Raw genomic sequence first — 20,446 nt, forward strand, 5'->3', positions numbered from 1 at the left:
AAAATGATTATGAAAGAACATTGGCCATGCAGGCTAAAGAGAATCCTCAACAGTTTTTTTGATATGTTGCAAGTAAAAGAAAAAATGTATATGGCAGAATGATTTTAAAGAATGCCAATGGTGGGGAGGTAAGTGAATCAGTTGATATAGTTAAATTACTGAGTGAGCACTTTGCAAGAATCCAGATGGTGACATTGCAGAAATGAATAACCCAATAGATTATATGGGAATTGTGGTGAATGAAGTGGAGGTGAGCAGTCTATTGCATAACCTCAATGTCAACACATCTGTGGGATTGGATGGTATACCAGCTCGTGTCGTACGTGAAGCGGCTAAAGAATTGTCAGTACCCTTGACCATTTTGTTTAATTTGAGTCTTGGGTCTGGGTTAGTCCCGAGGGGGTGGAAAGAGGGGAAAATAGTTCCGCTGCATAAAGGAGGTTCCAAGACTGCTGTTGTAAATTACCGACCGATTAGCACATCAGGAATTGCTGTCAAGGTCTTAGAGAAATTAGTCAAGAAAAGAATACAGGATTGGATAGATAAAAATGGGATATTGTATGGGAGAAAACATGGTTTTGTGAAGGGTAGATCATACCTCAGTAATTTGCTCACGTTTTATAACACAGTGACGGCTGAACTGGGTTTACAGTGATTCTACTGTACCTTGCCAAGGCCTTTGACAGGATACCACATGGAACTGGAGCAGATGGGGATGGATATAGGGTTGGTGAAATGGATAGGAGGGTGGTTGATGGAGAGATACCAGAGAGTGGTTTATTCAGGAGTTGAGTCCAAAAGACGGCTTGTGACTAGTGGTGTGCCACAGGGCTCTGTTCTTGGACCACTACTTTTCAATTTGTTCATCAATGATATAGGAAAGGATCTCACAGGAAGTGTTCACTTGTTTGCTGATAATGCAAGGTTGGGTAGAGCAATTGTGAGTGCACAGGATGTCAAAATTTTACAGGATGATTTGGATAGTTTGGAGGACTGGGCTAGGGAAAATGGATGTCAATTTAATGTGGCAAAGTGTAAGGTGGTGCATTTTGGGGTGAAAAGAATAGCAGCAGTATATCACACGGGTGTGAACTGTACTCCAGGAGATTGATGAGGCCAGGGATTTGGGAGTGTTGGTGGATAGGGAATTGAAGTTTAGGGAACATTGCAAAAGTGGCTAAATCAGCTCATCAAATCACTTGGCTTCTGAAAAATACTTTAACAAGCAGAGACAAACAAGTTATTGTTCCTCTGTATCGAGCCTTGATAAGACCCCATCTACACTACTGTGCCCAGATATGGGCACCAGGGTTTCTTCTTGATGGGGAGGAGGTGGAGAGGATCCAGAGACGAGTGACCAAGATGATAGCAGGTCTGTGGAATGAACCTTATGAGAACAGGTTGAAGATTTGTGGGTTGCAAAAATTGGTCGATAGGCAGAAAAGGGGTGATATGATTGAGACATTCAAATAACTGAAGGGTTTCTATAAGATTAATCCAGAAGATATTTTTGAGAATAGGACTGGTGGTGGGAGGACTAGGGGCCATACATGGAAGCTGGGCAAGAATGTGGTTAGCAGGGGTGTTAGAGCTAGGTTTTTTACTTGAAGAGTGGTCAATGAGTGGAATAAGCTGCCAGAGTCTGTTGTTGGTGCTACGACCATAAATGAGTTCAAGGCGAGGTATGATAGATACTGTGTGAATGTCAAATAGTTGTTCTTGACATGATGTTAGGGCCTCCCTCGATGAGTCTGTCGATTCCTTGGAGTTGCCTGGAATCATAATAATAATAATACATTTGATGGGTCCGAACTGGATGAACACAAACCTGAAATTGTTCTCTCCTCGTCAACATTTCCATGACAAAGTCCATTCCTGTCATTAACGCAGTTATATAACATTGCCGCTCTTACATTCACATTCACACCATTCCTCCCTTTCTAATTTAGTTTCCCTGACTCTGTGTGTTAGGTCTCATACCAGTTATAAGTTTTTCTAGACTCCTGATACCAAATGCATTCTGATGTAGGCCGTCCCTCTCATACAAATCCAATCTTCCCTCAAATTCACTCCACACATCCAAGAACTCGCATCCCTTCTATCTACACAGCCCATACATCTAATCGTTTGCTATCATAGCCATTCTTCTTAATTCATTTTTATCATAGCGAGGTAAAATACTCACGATTTTCACTTTCTCACTCTTGCCTCTTCCAACAACCCTTTCATGTCCTCTCTCATACTGAACTTATCACCAGTTAAAACTGTTAATACCTACAACAACTATGATTTAGTTTACTTTTCCTTTCTGTTTCTGAATTGCTTCCTTTATATTTGTAATTTTTGCTCCAGGAAAACTCAATGTTATAACTCACTCATCTATAGCATGTTTTATTATAGAGTCACCATACCAAATAACTTCTTTCTTTTTGCTAACTTACCTGATTTCCATTATTTCCTGACTTACCTGTTTCCTTGCTTTGTTGTTTTTTCTTATTTTCCTGTTTAATTTTCTTTTTCTCCCTCTGTTCATTTAAAAGCCTCTTGACTTTTTGCAATTCCCACATCGTCTCTCTGATGATCTGCTTCAACTTCGCTATTTTGGAGGTTAATTCATTTTCATTAACCTCCTCAATAACCTCGTTAGCAGGTCTAACCTTCTTGTTCTTGCCTGTGGTGCTTTTTTTTAGCATTACATTTCTTGCCCTTTTTTGGCACCATTTCAAACGTATACTAAATATTGAAATATCTTAATAAAAATATGTGATAAAATACTTCATACACTAAAAATACTCAAATCTAAACTATTATACTACAAAACACTAATTTTCTATGGAAAACACAATAAAAACAGACAGAAATCACCAATTTCACTGGAACACCAAATTCACAAACCAAACACAATATATCCTCAATACTAAATTATTATTATTATTATTATTATTTATAATTAATATATTATTATATATTATTATATTATATTAATAATTATTAATACATATTAATATTTAATAATAATTAAATAACATATTCATATAATACTTGTTTTATTGTTAAACTTGTTTAATAAAATAAATATAATCCTACAAGTTTTGTAAGTCATCAGACTTACAATGTCAATGGTACTAGCAAAAGTTATACACAAAAAAAGACTAAAAACAATTAATTACACATAGAAGATGTTATCAGAACTCCACAATTGGCACATACAAATAATTAACCTGTATATGCGTTGGAACAATGCTAGTTGTTGCTATCATGTTCTTTAGCATGGCACATGTCATATCCTAGGTCTGGGGTAGTTTGATTTTTAATGAAACAGACCAAACTTGGTGTAGGATTAAGCCTTGATTATTGTTACATTGTGCAGGGATTCACAGCATTGCAGAGACTTCCTTAAACTTTCTTGTAAAACTATATCATCAATATATGACATTCTTATTATTTCTTGCCTGTATTTGTTGTATGAGATGCCAAACCTGATTTATGCTGTCTTCTTTTTTCAATGTCTTTTACTAGTTCAGACATATGAATCTTTCCTGACCTTCCCATAGCAAATGCCACAAGAGCAATGAATATCAAAAACTCCTGTTTTTTTTTTTCATGGGATGATGTGGATATTTTGGTGGATGGAAGAATTTGGAAATTTTATATAATGGCAAAATAGCCACTTTAACATTGTAATCATGGAGCAACATGGCCACTCTGTCTGTAACATTCTTAATGTACGGTAGCATGATAGCATTCTTAAAATCTTATTAAAGTAAAAAGAACTGTTGGAGGTGTATTCAAAATTTTGTTGAAAAATTTCATCTTGGACTCATATACACTGAGGGAAAGAGTATGCCTCAGGTAGTGCAGTTCTTCATGTCTGTTTTTTGACATACAGGAAATGTATGCTCTAACTCATAATGTTTTAATCATGCCTATCTTATGTAATGGATGATGGTGTGAAGTGGTAAAGATTTTCCAGGTGCAGTAGGTTTTTTGTATACTGAACAGGTCAATCTTTTTTCTTCTTCATTTGTTTTGAGAAGGATATCAAGGAATGGTAATTTTTTACAATCTTCCAGTTCAAGAGTGAAATTTATGTTAGGTTGCAAGTTTTCAGAAAATATTTAAATTTAATTAAGTCATCGATTTTCCTGACCAAACAATGAAAATATCATCAATGTAATGTAACCAAGTTTTTGGTTTCTTGTGATAGTTTTCAATACCATTCATTTCAAAATTTTCCATAAAGAGATTAGCTAGGACTGGTGATAGGGGAAACCCATGGCAAGTCCTTTTTGTTCCCAATATTTATCTTGGAATATGAAGAAAGTTTTTTCCATACAGTGTTTGAATAGTCAGTCTAAAGTGGAAACAAATTTTCAAAATTTTTTGAAACAAATCTACTGTCATCCCCAGGTACACTTGTGAAAAACATTTAAACTTGCTAGGATGTCTAAAGACTCCATATTTAAATCATTTATCTGTTCAATAAAATGAATGAAGAACTGTCCTACCTGAGGCACTCTTGCCCTCAATGGATATTAGCCCATGATGATCAACGAAATTCTTAATACACCTCTGACAGCTCCTTTACTTAAACAAGATTTTAAGAATGTTATCTTACTGTCCTCTTCCATCGGGGATGGGTTGAGTCTTCCATGTTTCCACAACAACTTCTAGGAGTCTCATTTTCTTGCGTGGCTGGTGAGCTATCTATATGCTTGTAATCTGGAATTGACCTTTATTGATGTTATCCGTTTAGTTCTTAGTCTTCCTTTCTTTCTTTTTTTTTTTTTTTTAATCTTGCATACAGAGCAAAGTTGGGTAACCTTTTTGATGGCATTCTCTCGACATGTCCATACCACTGAAGTTGTCTTCTTTTGATCTATTAATGAGTCTGTATATTTTAGGTCTTGTCTTACTGTTTCATTTGCTTTCTTTTCTGTCCATTTTGTTTTATTTATTTTTCTGAGACATTTCATCTTGAAAGCATCCAGTTTTCATATCTCTGTTTTCTTGAGTGTCCAAGTTTCTGAAGCATATAGCACAGTGGGTATCATAATTACATCATATAATTTTATTTTTAGCAGTTTGGAGATTTTATGATTTTTCCAAATTTTTCCTACCTTATTAAATGATGACCATGCAGTCGATATTCTATGATTAATAGTGGTCAAGGTATCTAAGTGTTCTGTTATTACTGTTCCTAAATAGTTGAATTGTTTTACTTGTTCAATTGTTGATCCATTCAAGGAGAAGTTTACTTTTTCTTCATTTTTTCCAATTATCTAGATTTTTGTTTTGTCTGTATTTATGGTCATGCTGTATTCTTTAGCCATATTGTTTAGTTTGGTTATTAGGTTCACCATTTTTTCTTTTGTGTCCGCTTTCATTGCAATGTCTTCTGCATATTTTATATTATTAAGGTTATAACCATTTAGGTGATAACCTTAATAATATATATAATAATACCTTAATAATATATAATAAATTCAGTTTAATCCTTTATCCAATTGTAAGCAAACAAAGTTTGCGTCTGAAGTATAAGTATCTTCGGGATTAAACTAAATTTATCATAGTCTAACCAAGTGTAAAAAAAACTTCCAACATCTTTCTCTAAATCCAGAGGAATTTAATAATAAGGTGAGAAACCTTTTTGCAACTCGAATAAGTAAATATGACCTCTCCATTGCTTCCACCTTAGTGTCACCACCTCTAGGTCTGGCTCCCACTGATGAGACCTTAATAAAGGTCGAAACTGGTCTGGGCAGTGGCCCTTCCCTTAATGCATAGCATTATACATGTCTGCAAGGAGATGTGCTTCGCATTATGGGCGATACTAAGACAAGTAGTGATGAGAGCTTGGCCTGCCTTTACCACGAGTTGCCTCAGTCCTGAAGATATTTCAGGCGCAAACTTTGTTTGTTTACACTTGGATAAAGGATTAAACTAAATTTATTATTTTGTTATGTTCCCAATATAATTTTGCTAGTCTTTGTATTATGAAGATCTGATCCAATGTGGAGCGATTCTTTCTGAAGCCTGCCTGTTCTTCGCTAAGAATAATCGCATGTGTGCTCTTTATTCTGTTCTGTAATACTCTTGTAAATATTTTGTAAGCACAGCTGAGAAATGTGATTGGTGTGTATATATATATATATATATATATATATATTGAATGAAGTTGGAGATAAACTACATCACCATCTGATTAATTTCAGTCTCTTCTGTTATTTATTACCTAACTGTAATGTTATTTTTGTGTTTTTATATAAACTTTGTATAGCATGTACCAAATTTATTGGAACATCCTTGTTTTTTCATTATACCCCATAATTTTTTCTCCACGTATTTTATCAAAAACTTTCCAATAATCTATAAACACTAAATGAGTCTTCAAATTAATTTAGAGACTTATTTTAAAACAAATTAATAATTTGTTTTAAAACATAAATATTGTCTATACATGACCTTCAATGTCTGAAAGGATTTTGTACTTCTGAAAGGAGATTGTTTGCAATATTTCCAAGTATTTTATTCAAAACTTTAATGCATATTTTGTAACCTAATAAATTTATTCCTCTATAATTTCCACAATCATCTCTATCCCCTTTCTTAAATATAGATATAATTAAGAAAGGTTCTTAATTATATCTATATTTAGAGAGATGATTGTGAAAATTACAATATGATAGTAAACACCTCCACAGCACAATTAGAACACCAATGGTATGTTGCACCCTTCAACTGGAAAAAGCCTAAATTCGATTCTTGTCACAATCAAATAGTCGTATATTGTGGGTGCAAATCTGCAAGATTCAAGGTAACTAGTGGTATGCCTCAAGGATCAGTACATGGCTCATTGTTATTCGATCAGCACATTAATGATAGTTTTAGTCATACTTCTTTTGTTTTTTATGTTTCTGAATATTCTTGTATATGACTTTTTAAGACATAGGTACTTGATGGATGTGAGGTGTTAAAAAAGATAAGTATTAGTAGTATGGAAGGATATTACTGTCTTTATTTTATTACCAATACTGGTTTTTAATTTTTTTCTTTTTTTCCCATGATTGTGTAGTAATTTGTTAGGATTTCATTGTCTCAGTATTTTATCCAATTGTACTGAATATATGCAACATTTCAGCTGCCAGTTCGAATACATTGTTGCCCAGCACACCACCATTTAAAGGTTACATTATTCAGAGAATAGATGATGATTTTGTAGCTTGCATGCATCCCATTGTTTAAAAATGTGACAGGATGGGAATATGTATGAAATGTAAGTGAATCCTGAAAGAAATCAACATGGGTATGTTGATTTCGAGATTTAGCAGCAGCAGAGACAGTGCTTCAGAAATGAGTGAAATTCAATTTGTGGATAGCAGTAGTGTGTATGAGAATGGAGAGAATGTGAAAGATGTACATGTGGATTTAACTTTTGGCAGTGTGAGAGGAAGATAGTTTGTCTGATGGCTAATTGTGTGTGTGAATGATTGAAAGCAGTTGTGTAGAGAGAGAAATAGAACAGCTGAGAAGGAAATAGAAGGAATGAAGACTGAGTTGAGGAGGGATTAATGAAGAAATTAGGAGGCTGAAGTGGTTGGCTAGTTTTATTATTATTATTCAGGCCTCCATGGAGTCAAAATACTCATCGTGGGAGGTCCTTCCTAAGAACATAAAGACTCTCAAGATTCATCAAGGGGAGGTCGACCCTAAGAAACACAAAGTCTATCATACCACTCCTTAAACTCATTGACCGTTCTCGCTTTAACCACTCCATCAGGCAATGCATTCCACGGTTCAACCACCCTCCATGCAAAGAAACCACTCCTCACCCTCTTGCTCACAGTTTCCTTTCGTAACTTCCAGGGATGGCCTCTTGTTATCACTCCTTCCTGCTGTTCGACCAAGCGAAAGAACTCCCCAGTGTCAACCCTGTAACCACCTCTGAAAAGTTTAAAAGTCTCATATCATATCGCCTCTCCTTCTTCTATCCACCAAACTCTGCAGTCCACATTCCATCAGCTGATCCTTATAACTCTCCTTGTACAGTCCTGAAACCATCTTTGTCATCCGTCTTTGTATCTTTTCCACAGTTAATTTATCCCCATCAAATCCTGGGGAACAAATCTGAGAACAATAGTCCAAGTGTGGTCTAATCAGAGACTTATACAACGGAATGATAACCCTCTTATCTCTGCAGGTCAGTGTCCTTCTCATAATTGCAGCAATTCTCTGTGTTACCTTCATCACCTTTGCAATATGTCCCCTAAACTTCAGGTTTCTATCAATCATCAACCCCAGATCTCTTGTCTCCCCTACTTCCTCCAGTATAACTCCTCCCATAGAATATGCAGCATCCCATCGATGTTTCCCAAACCTCAAGACCTTACATTCTGCTGCATTAAACTGACACCCACATTCATTTGCCCATCTATCTAGCTTATTCAAATCTTTTTGCAGGGCTACCACATCTGCACTATTACTAATAATCCTTCCCAGCTTCGCATCATCCGCAAACAACTGAATATCCCCTTGCAATCCACTGGCAATGTCATTGATATAAAGGTTAAACAATATAGGTCCTAGTACTGAGCCCTGTGGGACCCCACTTGTAACCCTCTGCCTCCTTGAAACTGCTCCACCATACATAACTCTCTGATACCTATCAGACAGCCAATCCTGAATCCAGTTGACCAATCTGACATCCATACCCATGTGCTGCAGCTTAAATATCAGCTTATCATGTGGCACCCTGTCAAATGCCTTCGCTAAGTCTAAGAAAATTGCAGTATATGCCTTTCCCTCATCTAATGTTCTTGTAACTTTATTATAAAAGGCCAGCATATTGCTAAAACAAGAGCGCCCATTCACAAATCCATGTTAACTCTCACAGGTAACATTACCCTCATCTGCCCAATACTGTATACGGTCCCTCACTACTTTCTCCAAGATCTTAACAACTACTGATTACACAGACTGGCCTATAATTAGACGCTTCCAGTAGGTTACCACCCTTATGCAATGGCACTATCTTACCTTGCTTCCATTCCCTGGGCACCTTTGCCGAAGCCAGACTTTCATTGAAAAGCCAGGTTAAAGGCACTGTCAGTTCTGTAGCACATTCTCTCAAAACTCGTGGTGAAATACCATCCAGTCCCAAAGCTTTACTGACATCCAGAGTACTCAGTATCTGAAACATACTCTCCTCCAGTACCTCTAAACCTCGAACCAGCTCTATCCCTCTAGCATTAAAACTGACTCCTCTAGGATGAAATACTCCAATAAAGTGTTCACTGATCAATTCCACTATGTCCTCTGCATTAGTCACTCCATTCCCATTTTTATCCAACAATATCATTCTTCCACAGTCATTTCTCCTCCTACTGGTCACATAGCTAAAAAATTCCCTAGGATTATCTTTGGATCTTAGGGCCAATCTCCTCTCATATTCCAGTTTCGCTTTCCTTCCCATACTAGTCACTCTTCTGGTCTGTGTGTTATATTCTACATGCATCTTCTCTTCACTTGTCTCCTTATATCTCTTCCATAGCCTCTTTTTCGCATGCAATTCCTGTTTAATATTGTTTGTCATCCACTTTACTCCAAATTGCGTCCTCTTTTTCACTCGTGGTATACAACTTACCATTGCTGCTAACAAATATTCTTTCACAATTTCCCACGCACTAATGATATCCCGGCCTTCTAATTCCTCCCTCCATGAAATTTCCCGAAGTTGACGTCTAAGACTATTATAATCACCGGCATTATAATTCCACATAAGTTCCCGTCTCTTTGATACTCCTGCATGTCTATTCATTTTCCAAGTCAAAACCATATGGTCTCTCTCCAACTGGTGGGAGAGATGTCAACTCAGTTAATATCAACTCTTCTGATGCTATAACCAAATCCAAAACTCTTGAACCTCTTGTTCCCTCTGCTACATGTTGCCTAAGACATTTGTCCCTCAAGAATTCTAGAAATTCCATTCCCCTATTGCTACATGCATCTTCTTCTCTTCAATTTATACTACTGTAGTTAAAATCTCCCATAACAATCATTCTTCTTGCACTTACCAAACTTAGCTGTCTAAATATCTCCTGATCCCCATCCTCTGTGCCCCTTGGTCTGTAGCAACACCCCCCCCCCAATAAATATCCTGTCTTGCCTACCTCTACCTCACACCATACACTCTCAAAATCATTTGTCTCACTTCCTTCCAAAGCCTCCACTCTTAGAGGACATAGGTCATCACTTAGCATAAGCAGTACCCCACCACCACGCTTTCCCCTCCTATCCTGATGAAAAATGCTATACCCAGTGACTTCTATTCCTGTTATTATATCCCCTTCTGTCAACCACGTCTCAGTGATCCCAATAATTTTTGGCCAGGCTGATGCTATCTGCACCACCAATTCCTCTCCCTTATTCCGGATACTCCTGGCATTAGTATAAAGCATATAAATGCCATTGTTTCTATACCCAGCATTATCCCTTCTAGACTCCACTGGGCTCAGTGTTACCTGACATCATCTCCCTTCTCCCAAGTATCCATTCCCACAAGAGGCCACCCCTGCTATCATCCTCCCCGGGACACACTGACTCGTTCAGAACAGCAATCTCTCCAGATGCTTACGTCCTTCCTCATTCAAATGTAAGCGGTCTCTCGCATACAATTCCTCTCTTTCCTCAAACACACTCCAAGCATCCACATATACCAGTCCTCTCTTGTCACATTCTTGCTATTATGCCATTCAATATCACCACTCTTCTGCTCAGCTAATCATTATCATACCTAGGCAACACGCACACTATCTTTCCTCTCTCTGTCTTCTTCTGTACAGCCTCGAGCAAAAATCTGATATCTCTCACTGCCTGACTTACATTACCACTCAAGTCATTTGTTCCTACCATCACAATCATCTCATCCACCCTTTCTATTGTTCCTCCTTGCAAACACTCCTCACGCATCCTATCTTGAACACCATGGATCATTGAGTCGCCATGCATTATACCTCTTACCATTCCCTCTCTCCTATTGTTTTCATTCTCTCCTCTTCTTTCATTACCATAGGTCTCTCTCATTTCCTCTCCTCTACTGCTATTCTCTCTTCTAGCATTCCTATATCTCTCCCACTCTTTCCATTTTCTCCACTTCTAGCGCTTCCATATCCCTCTCTCACTCCGTCTCTCCTACTGTTTCCATTCTCTCGTCTTCTAGCATTCCCATACCTCTCTCTCATTCCATCTCTCCTACCATTTCCATTCTCTCCTCTTCTAGCACTTCCATATCTCTCTCATTCCATCTTTCCTACTTTTTCCATCCTCTCGTCTGCTAGCATTCACATAACTCTCTCTCATTCCCTCTCTTCTACTGTTTCCATTTTCTCCTCTTCTAGCACCCCCATACCTCTCACTCATACTCCCAAAATTCTCTCTCTCCCCTACTCTGATTCGCCTTGCATTTATCTCTTCCATTCTCCTATTCTTATCTTTCATACTTCTGCTCTCATTTACAAGACATTCCACCTCATCTTTCAGCTCATCTATCTCCCTCTGCAGTTCAGTCACTCTTAATCTAAATTCACTCTCCCAAACAAAACCATCTCCTAAACTTTCACAGTCACTCACACCTTCCAAACTATCAACTATTATCTTCTCATTCATACATATATTTTTTTCATTCTCTCCTATCACACTACTTGTCTTCCTATATTCATTCCCCGTTCCTGGAGCAACAAGGTCAGATATCAATATTTCTAATGCACTTATTTCCTCCAACTGGCAGCATTTTGCATACATACGCTCTCTGCTCTCTTTCACAAGCCACATATCCAATTCCCGAGACGCATACATGCCACAAGTACTGCATGCCACAAAGTCCCTTATGACAGTGACTGTATGAGAGTAACTGTGAGCATAGGGCATCAGTGAGAAAATGAGAGAGAGACAGGAGAAGAGAGGAAACTGCAAAAAGTCAAGAGACAAACAATACAAACGCATACAGTTCACAATTGAGATTGAAAAACAGAATACACTTCTGTTTCTAGATACACTTGTCACACATCTTTCTTCTGGCAGTCTTTCCTTCACTGTTTACCAGAAACCGATACATAGTGGCCAATATATACCATAAATTGCTACCACCACCCAACACAAAAACTAGGTAATAATAAATTTAGTTTAATCCTTTATCCAAGTGTGAGCAAACAAAGCTTGTGCATGAAAGTATCTTCAGGACAGGGGTAAGGTGGTACAACACCGGGCAACTCGTTGCAAAGGTGGAGCAAGCTAACATCACTCCTATCTCAGTATCTCCCATAATGCAAAACACATCTCCTTCCGGATATGTCTAATGTTATGCATTAAGGGAAGGGCCACAACGCAGACTAGTTTCAACCTTTATTGAGGTCTCTTCGTGGGAGCAAGGAGATGTGTTTTGCATTATACGAGATACTGAGATAGGAGTCATGTTAGCTTGCTCCACCTTTGCAACGAGTTGCCCGGTGTTGTACCACCTTACCCCAGTTCTGAAGATACTTTCAGGCACAAACTTTGTTTGCTCACACTTGGATAAAGGATTAAACTAAATTTATTATAGTCTAACCAAGTGAAAAATAAACTTTCAACATCTTTCTCTAAATCGAGAGTAATTTATTAAAAAGGTGGCACACCGTTTGGCAACTCCTATAGGTAGAGATGACCTTGCTAATGCTTTTGCCTGGTATCTCCACTTGGGCCTGGCTCCCACTGAAGAGACCTCAATTAAGATCGAAACTAATCTGGGTTGTGGCCCTTCCCTTAATGCATAACATTAGACACATCTGCAAGGAGATGTGTTTTGCATTATGGGAGATACTGAGACAGGAGTGATGTTAGCTTGCTCCACCTTTGCAACGAGTTGCCCTGTGTTGTACCACCTTACCCCAGTCCTGAAGATACTTTCAGGCGCAATCTTTGTTTGCTCACACTGAGATAAAGGATTAAATTAAATTTATTATAGTCTAACCAAGTGAAAAATAAACTTTCAACAAAAACTAGGTGTCATTAATACTCTAAACAACAGGGCTTTGAAGATTTGCTCCAATGAACAAGCGCTGAAAGAGGAATTTAAAGTTATCAGCAATACTTTTCTAAAAAATGGTTACAGCCAAAACACTAATAACAATATTCTTTACAAGACCTCAATAAAAAATAAAGATATACCAGACAACAATAAAACTATAACATTCCTTACATTAAAAGGACATCAGATAAAATAAACAAAATACTACAGAAATACAACCTCAAAGCCACCTTTAAACCTCCTGCAAAATTAAAAAGCTTACTCTTCCTCCGCTGGCCCATCCTGGAGTATACCGTATTTATTGTACCTGTAAAATACCATATATAGGGGAAACAGGATGCACAATTCCTGTCAGACAAAAGGAACATAAACGACACATTAAATATAATAATTATGGTGAAGCTGGCCTTCCTGATCATGCCCTGGACACTGTACATAGAATTGATTGGAAAAGCACCAGTTATTTACATCACTCAAAAACATGGTATGAACGTAAATTTGAGGAAGCCTGTGAAATTCTCAACCACCCCAATCTGAACAATAATGATAGTCTAAAAATCCCAAGCATATGGAAGGCACATATTTTACCCACGGAACCTTTCTCCCTAAGAGTTAACTATGAACAGGACTGTAGATAATCCAAAATCTTAAAACTAATTTAACAATTGTCACATTAAAAATAGGACTTCATTATTACTATAAGAAAACTATCTTTATGAAAGAATGTTTCTCTTCTTCTTCACCTTTTGGTTCTGTCCACTGCTGGACGAAGGTCTCCCCTGTGATTTTCCAGACCACTCGGTTTTCTGCCTCTTCCATCCATCAATTTGTTCCAGTTCATCCCTCCACCTTCTTCTCGGTCTTCCTCTTTGTCTTGCTCCATCCATTGGTCTCCACTCTGTTGTTTTTCTAGTCCATCTCCCATCACTGCATCTGACAATATGGCCAGCCCATCTCCACTTAGTCTGTTTAATGTATTTTACAATATCCATGACACCTGTTTGAGATCTTATCCAGGTATTTGTCTTCATATCTCTTAATGTTATTTTTAGCATACTTCTCTCCATGTGATGTTGTATTGTCCTCAGCTTTTTGTTCAGGGCTTCTGTTAAAGTCTATGTCTCCTCCGTATGTTAGGACAGGAAGTATGCACTGGTCAAAAGCTTTCCTTTTTAGACTCATAGGGATGTTGCTTCTGATTATGTCTCTCATTTTCCCATAAGCCATCCATCCAAGGTGAATTCTTCGTTCAATCTCTTTTCTTTGGCAATCCTCAAAGGATAACAATTGGCCCAAGTATACATATGAAGTAACTTGTTCTAGTTCATGGTTTTCATTTTCGACAGTTCTATAGTTTATGTATTTATTCATCATTATTTTTGTTTTTTTCTCTATTTATTTTTAATCTGATTACTTTGGTGGCTTCATTAACTGATTTAGCCTTTCTTCCAGATCTTCAAGATTATTTGCTATTAGGACAATATCATCTGCACATTTCAGATGATGCAGCCTTTCTCCATTTATGTTTCTTTTATTTCCCAATCAAGGCTTCTAAAGACTTCCTCTAGTGCAACTGTAAATAATTTGGGAGATATGGTGTCGCCTTGCCAGATGCCTTTTTATATTGGGAACTTTTCACTGTTTTTATATAATTTAATTACAGAAGTTGCATTATTGTAAATATGTTTTAGTGTTTCAATATATGGTTTCAAGTGCTTTTAGTGTTGCAGATGTTTTAACTGAATCAAATGCTTTTTCGTAGTCTTATGTTTCTCTTATGTTATCTTAAATAGAATTTAGCTTTGATATAGTTTCTAAATAATTAATTTAATTTTATCAGTATTTTTTTTTGTAATTTTATATATATATATATATATATATATTAGGATAACCAAGCAATTTTATATGCTTGGTTATTTTAGCTCCTAATCCCAAGTGTGCAAACAATTGGGAATAGCTACTCACTGAGGAGACCTCAAAAAAGGTCGAAACCGGTCTGGGTAGTGACCCCACCCATAATGCATTGCAGTATACATCTTCTAGTGAGATGTGCTTTACATTATGGGAAAATACTAAGAATAGTGATCAAAGCTTTAACCACCTTTACAATGAGCTGCCCTGGTGTTGTACCATCTTTAGACTTGAACTTTGTTTCAGGCGCAAACTTAATTGTTTGCACACTTGGGATTAGGAGCTAAAATAACCAAGCATATAAAATTGCTTGGTTATCCTAATATACAATATACCCAAGTTAAAAATTTATTCCCATATATATATATATATATATATTTTCACTAGAGGTCATGCCAGTAGAATAACCGTTGATCAAATCATTGTTTCTTTAGCATACTGTGTGAAATGTAACTCAGCTTGTCCTTGTATATTTGTATATACTCCAGATGATGACCTTAATATGAAGGTCGAAATGTCAGGAAATTAAAATGGTTATTTATAACATGGTTGTAAAGTCCAACAACCATGTTGTTGGACTTTACAACCATGGATATTGTATAATTTCGTTATAGACATTCTATAACGAAAGTCGAGAGACTGTGGAAGCCATGGATAGAGAGATGAGAAAGTGGCAGAGAAAGGGAAGAGAGAGAGAGAGAGAGAGATTGGAAGCAGTAAGAGTTTGAGATGCCAGTGAAAGAAGGATGAATACTCTTTTTATAATTCCGTCTGGATTAATTTGATAAAATTCTCTCAATAACTTAAATGTTGTATCATATTACTTCTTTTCCTCCTATCCACCAAACTCTGCAATCCACATTTCTTCAACCTCTCTCCATAGCTAGCATTCAAAAGTCCTGATATTGTCTTAGTCAGTCATCTCTGGATCCTCTCCAATGATTCCACATTACACTGAAAACTGGCTGACCAAATCTGAGCAAGTGTGTTCTGACCAGTGCTTTATACAGTAGCACAATCACCTCCTTATCCCTACATGTTAAAGTACTTCTTATCATAGCATCACTATGATGAGCAGTCTTTGCAACACTTGCAATAAACCCTCTAAACTTCAGTCTACTGTCAACCAACATTCCCAAATCCTGAATCTCACCACCTCCTGCAGTACAGTATCATCAATATAGTACACGGCCTTATATTTCTGCACTTCAAAATGCAACACCTTGCGCTTATTAATATTAAAACTACAACTCCATTCCTTTATCCAAGTCAAAAGTTTATTCAAATTTTTCTGCAGGAAAATGACATCAGCAGTCCTACTCATAATTCTCCCCAACTTTTCATCATCTGCAAACGATTGAAGATCCCCAGTCAGTCCATATGATATATCATTTACAAACAAGTTAAACAGTATGGGCCCAAGAACAGAATCCTGGGGGCATGCCACTGGTTACCCTCCTTTTCTGATACACTGCTTCATGAAAACACACAACTTGCTGGTATCGTTCAGAGAGCTAATCTCCAATCCATCTATATAATATCTATTTCTCATCCTCTACAGCTTGTCTACCAACTTATCGTGTGGTAATCCATCAAACATTTTTACATAGTCCAAGAATATCACTGTATATGATTTTCCCTTATCTAATACACTCATTACCTTATTATAAAATGCAAGTAAATTGCTAAAACATGACCTACCCTTTATAAATCCATGCTCTCCACCATAAACAATGCTGTGTCCATCAACCCAATCCTGTACATAATGCAGAATCTGATAATGCAGAGTGCAGGAGAAGAACAGTGATAATGAATGAGATGAGAGTGAGAATGTGTAGGAACAGAGGTCTGTAATATGTGGATGCATGGATTGCATTTGAGGATAGAATTGAACTCTATACATAAGATGGATTAACTTTGAATGCAGAAGTTAACAGGAATTTGGAGAGACTGTTGTTTTCTGGGCAAGTGAGCCTCATGTGGCTTGACAAATGAGAGGGTGTATACTATATTGTAGAGCCAGGGGGAGTATGCAGAGAATAATAATAGCTATGTGAATAACTGGTTTTTCTGTACAGAAATACTGTGAGCATTAGGAATAAACTGAATGAGTTTGTCGCATTAACTCAGTACTTAAATGACTGACTCAGTCCCTCCAAAGATTGTTGCTATCAACGGAACTCGATTAACTGAGGACGATGTAATAACAATAAGAAAATCAAAGGGTATATCATATTTTAGCAGGATAGGGAAGCCAGATATAGTGGTGGAGTGTCACTCATGATAAGAGTTGAATTGCGCTTTCACAGGGTGAGGAATTCAGAATTGAAATGACATGAACAGCTTTCAGAATATATGGTGTGATAGAAATTTATAAGACGAGATATTTAGTGGAATGTTGCTATAGACTAGGAAATATAGCTTGGTAAATGCAAAGTGGGCAATCATTACGGGAGACTTCAACTAATGCAATATAAACTGGGCAAAGGAGGCAGCATACAGTACTACTAAGGAATTTTTGGACTTCTTAATGAACAACTCTTTTAGGCATCATGTAGTGTAGCCAACATGAGGATCAAGAGGTTTGGTCACAGAATCAGAGGATCTGATTGTGACCAAGATGTCATACTTTCTCCACGTGGTGAGAGTGACCATGTATTCCTGACCCATAGGATGAATAGGCATATAGAAGTATCAAGATGAAAGGAATTTATGTGGAATTGTAGGTAACTATCATAGACTTAGAAATAAGCTTGCAGCAGTATAATGGATGAAAGAATTTGAAGGAAGAGAGGTCATTAATGCATGGGAGATACTTAAGAAAAAATTGTTGACATCAGTGGCAGATTGTATGCCTTGAGTGAACAAGATAAAACAATTTGGAGTCAAATGAATGACAAGAGAAATAAAAGGGGAATTGCAGAAGAAAAAATGATTGTGGAAGGCATATAAAGAGATATATTATTATTATTATCATTATTATGTGACACCTCCAGGGAGTCCAAGACTCATCGAGGGAGGGCGCCTACTCTACAACTCTCCATCTCCACCACTCAACCTCATTCACTAACTGCATCATCTACACCAACGCCATCTACTGTCCACCACCACCACCACTTGTATTTTCACAGACAATCACAAACATCCATGTCCACAGTGGGATTCGAACCCCCACAACCGTTTGGCTGGAGAGCAGATATGCTAACAACTCGGTCAACCAGGCCGACAAAAAAAAGTCCAAAGACTCAACGAGGGAGGGCACCTACTCTACAACTCTGTCTCAACCACTCAAATCCACCAACTACAACTAACCACACCAACGCCATCTACTGCACACCACCTCTAGTACTTTCACAGACTGTCACAAACATCCATGCCCATGGAAGGATTCGAACCCACAGACTTTTGACTGAAGAGTGGATACACTAACCACTTGGTCGACCAGGCTGGCAAAAAAGAAAGCTTTTGTCTGCTACATTTCCGCCCTGGACGGTTTACTTCTCATTAGTCAACCTGGTAACTCTGAGCTCCCTCCAAGTCACCATATTGACGCCATGCTTAGTGCAGACATCGGATTGACACAGGAACATTGCAAAACAGGATTCCAGTCCTCAAACCATCCTCCAGTTCAAGCCTCCAAGCACCTGGATTCCAGGAGACCGTCACAATTCCCGACAGGTGGAAAACAGTTGCATGAGGAATATAAGGCTCAGGTTTCGAAGGTGAGTAATATAGTAAGTGACTAGGGTAGTAAGTCTAGTGAAAAAAGTCTAGTAATAAGTGACTAATGTATTAAGAAGAGAAAAATTACAGGAAAAAACAAGGAGAAAAATATGAGAGGAGACTAATACTGCAACCCAAGGAGAATCATAGGTAGTTTTTTTCCATGTAGCCAGGTGGGAGAAAAAATGACTGTGGACAGATTATCTTGTTGAATGGAGATGAGACTCAGTTGACATAGTTGAGTTAATTAATGGTCACTTTATTAGAGTATTCCATCCTGGTAAAGAAGGCTTTATTCCTAGAGGGGTGAGTGTTACAAGTGAATGATGAGGATGTATTAGAAATACTAAGTACGCTAGATATCAGCAAGGCAAGGGGACAAGAGGGAATGTCACCTGTCACCACTTATTTTAAAGGAATAGGCTGTTAAACTGACAGATCCATTAAACTGGCTGTTTAATGAAAGTTGAGATAAGTTCCTGGAGGGAGATATTCCTATTGCATAAAAGGAGTGGTAGAAAGGCGGTATCAAACTATAGGCCAGTTTGTATTTCTTCTGTAGTTGTTAATATTTTGGAGAAATTGATAAAACCTTGTATACAGAATTAGGCAGATGGGGGAAATATTATTTATGCAGGCCAGCATGGATAAGTTAAGGGGTCACTCTTCTTTTAGTAATCTGGTTACTTTTTACATTGAAATAGCAAGAGCAGTGGATGTGGATAAGACATATGCTGTCACTTGTTTTTGGATTTTGCAAAGGCATTTGACAGAGTGCCACATGACAAGCGATGTTTAAGTTTCATGTGTGGATTTAGATATTAGGTTAGTTGAAAGGATTGGTGATTGTCTCTCTGGTAGATATCCAAGAGTTGTATTTTGGGAAGCGGTATCAGGGAGTAGGAGGGTTACAAGTGGAGTTCCATAAGGTTCAGTACTGGTACTATTACTGTTCAATCTTTATATATAAATACTGTCACAGGACTACAGGGAGATGTTCGGTGTTTGCAGATGATATGATGCTTAGGAGGATTATTTGTAATAGTGCTGATGTTTTGGCTCTTCAAGAGGATTTGAATAAAATGGAAAGGTAGGTTTAGTTTGCATTAAACTGGCATCCCTCCAAACTATTGGGGGGGGGGGATGCCAGTTTAATGCAACCAAACGTAAGCACATTTTGGAAAATTATGGAGACAACTACCGTGTTTGAGTAAAACTTTAGTTTAATATAAACCAAAATCCACATTAAACTAAAGTTTTATTCAAACACGGTAGTTGTCTCCATAATTTTCCAAAATGTATTCGGATCACCGTGTAAGCCTAAAAGAAAACAACTAAATGCAAAGTTTTAAAATTTGGGATCCACAGATGGGATGCTTCATGCTCACTTGGTGGAGTTATATTGGAAGAAGCGGAGAAAGCAAGGGATTTTGGGTTGACTGTGGATAGAGATTTGAAGTGCTAAGGGCATATTGCAAAAGTTGTGAAACATCGCAGAGAATTACTGCACTGTTGAGGAGGACATTGACCATGAGAAATAAAAGCGTGGTGGTCTCATTGCATAAAGCTTTGATCAGATGACATCTAGATTTTAGCATTCACATGTGGTCACCAAGATTTGAAGGGAATGAAGTAAACTTAGAGAGGGTAAACAAACAGATGACATCAGGATTGTAGGACGTTGGTTATGAGGATAGACTGAAGACATGCAAATTACAGAGTTTGGTGCACAGAAGGAAAGTGTTTGTG

General features: G+C 37.6%; 1 protein-coding gene and 1 non-coding gene across 2 annotated transcripts in view; both read right to left on the minus strand.

Annotated features, from left to right (window-relative positions):
* The window catches only part of LOC150103937 (voltage-dependent calcium channel type A subunit alpha-1-like), a 1,762,795-nt gene that overhangs the window by 1,458,245 nt on the left and 284,104 nt on the right, over nt 1–20,446 (minus strand). The gene's annotated exons all lie outside the window — the stretch shown is intronic.
* On the minus strand, nt 18,363–18,650 carry LOC150103938 (signal recognition particle RNA). Its single transcript, XR_016548751.1, has one exon.

The sequence above is a fragment of the Typopeltis vanoorti genome, chromosome 8 (assembly GCF_054136105.1).
Source record: "Typopeltis vanoorti isolate ZY-2024b chromosome 8, IOZ_Tvanoo_1.0, whole genome shotgun sequence".
NCBI lineage: Eukaryota > Metazoa > Arthropoda > Arachnida > Uropygi > Thelyphonidae > Typopeltis > Typopeltis vanoorti.